A 6100-nucleotide genomic window follows, 5' to 3' on the forward strand; every position below is an offset into this window, starting at 1 on the left:
AGAATAAAGTTGGACCCCTACCTTACACCATATATAAAAATGAATTCAAAATGGATCAAACATTGAAACGTAAGATCTAAAACAATAAAACTCTTAAAATATAGGAATAAATCTTTGCGACCTTGTGTTAAGCAAAACCTTCATATGTATGGCATCAAAAGCACAAGCAAGAAAAGAAAAAAACTGTTAATTTGACAAAGTCAAACAATCCACAGAAAGGTAGAATATATTTGCAAATCATTTATCTGTTAAGGAATATGTATCTAGAATACATAAAGAATACTTACTAATCAATAATAAAAAGGCAAATGACACAATTAAAAATGGGCAAAGGATCTGAACACATATCTCCAAAGAAGATATAAAAATGGCCAATAAGCACATGCAAAGATGCTCAACATCATTTAGTCATTATGGACATGCATATCAAGACCACAGTGAGATACCACTTCACACTCATAATCAAAGATGGACAATAACAAGTGTTAGCAAGTATGTGGACAAATTAGAAGCTTCATAAACTGTACATAGGAATATAAAATGGTTTAGCCCCTGTGAAAAACAGTTGTGCTTAATTCCTTAAAAGGTTAAATGGACAGTTACCATATCGCCCCGCAATTTTACATGTAGGTATATATCCCCCAAAACTGAAAACAGGGGTGCCTGCCTGGCTCAGTCGATGGAGTATGCAACTCTTAATCTCGGGGTTGTGAGTTCGAGCCCCACACTGGGTGTAGAGATGACTTAAAAATAAAATGAAATATAATGAAATAAATGAAATATAATGAAAAAGAAAATGAAAACATACATCTACACAAAAACATGCAGAGGAATGTTAATAGCATTATTCATAATAAACCAAAAGGTAGAAACAACACAAATATCCATCAACTGAAGAATGGATAAACAAAACGTGATATATCCATACAATGGAGTATTATTTGGCAATAAAGTAATGAAGGACTGACACATGCTACAGCATGGATGGATCTTGAAAATATTTTACTGTGAAAGAAGCCATAAATTATATTATTCCATTTATAGGAAATACCCAGAATAGGCATAGAGAGAGAGACAGAAAGTAGATTCGTGGCTGCTTAGGGCTAGGAAAATGGGGCATTTGGGGGCATGACAGCAGAAGGATACAGAGTTTCTTTTAGGAATGATGAAATGTCCTAAAATTGATTGCAGTGATAGCTACACAACTCTATGAATGTGTTAAAAAACACTGAATTTTAGACTTCGAATGGGTAAATTGTGTGGTAAGTGAATTATATCTCAATAAAACTGACAAAAAAAGAAATGAGGGGAAGAATTGGTGTTTGTAAGAAAAATGTTCCCTAGAGCAAAGGATGCACCTTTTCTACTTCCCCTTCCTACGGAATTTAATCATGAAAAACAAACAGAAGCCCAACTTTTGGAAATACACGTTAAGGAAAAAAAAAAGATGAAGGTTGTGCATAAAGATAAGCCACAGTGACATGGCAGCTGTATATGGCTTTTATCTTAGGTGATGTATATACACAAAATTCTGATTTTTTTTCACAAAATAAATATTTCTTTTTTTTAATTTTTTTTTTATTTTTTTTAAAGGTTTTATTTATTTATTTGAGAGAGAGAGTACATGAGAGGGGGGAGGGCCAGAGGGAGAAGCAGACTCCCTGCCGAGCAGGGAGCCCGATGTGGGACTCGATCCCGGGACTCCAGGATCATGACCTGAGCCGAAGGCAGCCGCCCAACCGACTGAGCCACCCAGGCGCCCCAATAAATATTTCTTATAGAGGTAATACAGCATAGTACTTCTGAGTACATGCTCCAGGGACAAAGTGCCTGGATTCCAATTTCAGCTCGAGCACTTGCAAGTTGTATGACCTTAGACAACTTGCTTAAACAGGTGCCTCAGTTTCCTTTATTGGTAAAATGACGAAAATGATAGTCCCTGTTTCACAGGGTGATTGTAATGAGTAAATTTGTTAATACAAAGACAAAGACTTGGAACACTGCCTAGTATGTGGTAAGTGCTCAATAAATATTACATTGTTAAAGAATAAGGAAAAACCAACATAATTTTTTTTAAAGATTTTATTTATTTATTTGACAGAGAGAGACACATCGAGAGAGGGAACACAAGCAGGGGGAGTGAGAGAGGGAGAAGCAGGCTTCCCACCAAGCAGGGAGCCCGATGCAGGGCTCGATTCCAGGACCCTGGGATCATGACCTGAGCCGAAGGCAGACGCTTAACGGCTGAGCCACCCAGGCGCCCCCAACGTTGTAATGTTAAAGGTTTCGTGTACAAGGGAGCATTCAGGAAGCGGCAGACAGTGACTGGGTTAGCAGTGCGGTCCTACAAAGATTTAAATTCTCCCCTTCCCCAGTCACAAGTGCGCAGGGGCCAAAATACCACTTCCATCTTTTAGTTCATCTGCAAATAGGGGAATACGTCATGGTTCCTTGTTCCTATCTCAGGTCTTGCATACAGGAAAACTCTTAGAAGATCTCATATTTGAACATAAAACTTGAACTTTCGGGGCACCTGGGTGGCTCAGTCGGTTAAGCGTCCTCTGACTTCAGCTCAGGTCATGATCCCAGGGAGGGGGGCTCCCCAGGTCAGGCTCTGAGCTCAGCGGGGAGCCTGCTTCTCCCTCTCCCTCTGGCTCTCCCCACCGACACATGCTCTCGCCCCGCTCCCTCTCTCTCTCATCTCTCAAATAAATAAATAAAATCTTTAAAAAAAAAGTAAAAGACTTGAACTTTCAAGTTTAAAAAACACAGAGGAGCTTCCCTTATTGGTTACACGGGGAACTAAAAATGTTGAAAAACCTTCCTGTTACAAAACACAAAAGCATGGTGGGAAAAACAAAATTAAATTTCCTTTCAAATGCATGGCTAAACTGGCAGGAAGACAAGGAAACCCTCAGGCTAAAACCATTTCAAGGGCGCATATCCTGAGAGAGAAGCCAGTGGAGAATGATAGCCACCCTAGGGCATCGGCATTGGCCAGTTCCCAGTGACTTCAAACTTGGTTCAAACGGTCATGCGCTGGTGAAGATTCAAAGCCTAGAGCACTGGGAATCAGACCAGAGAAAATATAGGAGAGTATCTGTACCACCTGCAGACAGAACTTCTTATATAAACAGAATACAAGCAGTACAAAGCATAAAAGACTGATAATTTAGGCTACATGAAATTCAAGATTTTCTTTCATCAAAAGACATCATAAAGAAAATGATGAGATAAGCCACAAATCACGCGCAGATATATGCAATGCATACAGTGGCGAACAAATAGAATCAAGGATATATGAAAGATTATAAGTCAATAGGAAAAGACAAATCACCTCATAGAAAAGTGAAAAGATAACACAAACAGGCATTTCACAAAGAAGAAACATTTAAAAAGATCCTTGATTGCATTTGTAATGTGTGAAATGCAAATCTCAAGGACAATAAGATAATCTTTTATGCCAACCATTTAGACAACAATTTTTAAAAACTCAACATTAGCAAGCACCGAAATGTGCAACAACATAATCACAGATCTATTTTGGTTTTGGCCTTGGTTCTTACCACAGATTTCTTTTCTCATGAAGCATCCGTTTTGAAAGACTACCTTAAAAGTTGTTTTAGTGACAACAGTAACAGTAAGAGAACAAATCAGGTAGAGTTTTTACCCTGATAGAGCTGAAGAGTAAATACGATGACTTGGCCAGTCTAAAATGGAAAAAAATCAGATAGGGCAACAAAGACCAAAGAACTCTGAGGGTGCTTTAAAGACACTGTAGAATGTCCAATCAAACATTGGGAACTGTGGGCTGAGTACCTACTATGCATTCAACGTCGTTTTAGCACTTGTTTACACAGCCCATAATAATGAATAGGTTCCAGTTGGGGGAAGAACATCCACAGATCGGGCAGTCCTCAGATGCTCAACCTTTTAATTGCACTTTGAAGGAAGGAACCATGGGATGATTTTACCCCCAGTAGCACAAGGTGGAATTCTAGGGGAATACGGGAAACGGAAGGAAGAAATGAGAGGAGGAAGGAAAGAAGAGGAATACAAAACAGGAATCCACATTTCAACATGTTAGGTGTCTTTCATTTACCTATCAGCCACTCTAATCACTCATGTATTTCTTCTTTCAACAAACCTTCATTAGACTCCTATCTTATACCAGGCTCTGTGCGCTGCCGGGGTCACAGAAACCAGTTAAAACATTGGCCTGGGGGGCGCCTGGGTGGCTCAGTTGGTTGGGCGACTGCCTTCAGCTCAGGTCATGATCCTGGAGTCCCGGGATCGAGTCCCGCATCGGGCTCCCTGCTCGGCGGGGGGTCTGCTTCTCCCTCTGACCTTCTTCCCTCTCTTGCTATCTGTCTCTCATTCTCTCTCTCTCAAATAAATAAATAAAATCTTAAAAAAAAAAAAACAAAAAAACCATTGGCTTGGATCCCACAGGGCTCTTCACCTAGGAGCAAGAGGCAGTGACAGCCCAGGGTGCGGAGTTAAAATAGTACTGAGCCCAGGCTGCTGGGTGCACACTGAGAAAGGACACCTAGCACTAACCCGATAAAAGGGATCACATGTAAAAAAAGAATAATAAAACAAAAGCAAAACCAGAAACAAATGGTTTGATGCCCTAACCTATGCTGAATAAATATCTCTTGGGACTCAAATTTCAGCATATGAGTTTCAGGTCATGACTCCATGTTACTCCAAGGTCGATGGACTCTGCCCTGCTTCCAAGGAGGAGAACAACATGGCGGTGGGCTGCCCCACCTTTTCAGAGATGAGACACACTTGTGACCGGGTCCTGCAGATGAAGGGGAACTATTCATTTCTGCAACTTTTGCAAACACTGATGTTTATGTGTTTATGCACATGCATGTAGTACACGAATGTGAAAATTTTAAGTACTGCAGTTAAAATGGCTGGTTTTGAAAGTGCCCTCTTCCACCTTTAACATCACTTGCAAAGTCTGTCAGCAGCATGACGAAGCTCACAGTGACGGGAAAAGGTAAAAACTGCAGTGGGGAGCCTCTTACTCTTCCAGCACGAAAGCTCTTTCATGACTTGATCGCGTATCTTAAAATTTGCAGCCCCTTAGGCAACTATACTCAAAAAATAAACGAAATAAAATAAAATAAATTTACAGTCCCCCCAAATTGACATAAGCTTTGCTGATGCCACAACTATGGTTTTTAAAAGCACTTTTAAAACTGTATTGGCATCATCTTCAAAACTGTAAAACTGTTAGGAAAATAAATGTCTTTGAGGGGTATCTGGCTGGCTCAGTCAGTAGAGTATGCGACGCTTGATCTTGGGGTTATGAGTTCGAGTCCCACGTTGGGTGTAGAGATGACTTAAAAATAAAATCTTTGAAAATAAGTATCTTTGAGGGGCCCCTGGGTGGCTCAGTCAGTTAAGCGTCTGCCTTCAGCTCAGGTCATGATCCCGGCGTCCTGGGATCGAGCCCCATGTTGGGCTCCCCCCCTCAGCGGGGAATCTGCTTGTCCTTCTCCCTCTGTCCCCCCTCCAGCTTGTGCACTCTCTCTCACTCTCTCTCAAATAAATAAATAAAACCTTAAGAAAAAAAGAAGTATCTTTGAGTATTAGCTCCCTTGGATACTTCTGAGGGCACAGTTAAAAAAAAAACCCTCCTCATCACACAATTTTAAATGTTCCAATTTATTCCTTAACAAAAGAAATTTGGGGAAAAGGCATGTGAATCAAAGGGGCATCATCCTATTCATCCAAATCATCCTGATTCACTACCCGCGGTACAAAGGAGCAGGGACATGTTTGAACATGAGCTTCAAGACAAAATTTTACTACCAACCCTACAGCCACTGCCACCACTAGATAATTCGGAACACACTAGCTTGGCAATAAGTAAATATTAACACTAGCCTCTTCTTAAATTTTTATTGTAACTTCAGGCCTCTCGAGAGTAGCTATTTAAAGCACAAGCTATAAAAATAGACAAGATGACCCACTAATGTCAGAACTCACAATATCCGTGTAGACACAGGACTAAATGCCAGATCTCCTATGCTGTGGCTATTCACCACCTCTTGGGTTCAGAAAATCTAATTTTGAAATACAC

This window comes from Mirounga leonina, unplaced genomic scaffold (genome assembly GCF_011800145.1).
Source record: "Mirounga leonina isolate KUSES-001 unplaced genomic scaffold, KU_Mleo_1.0 Mir_101664, whole genome shotgun sequence".
In the NCBI taxonomy this organism is placed as follows: domain Eukaryota; kingdom Metazoa; phylum Chordata; class Mammalia; order Carnivora; family Phocidae; genus Mirounga; species Mirounga leonina.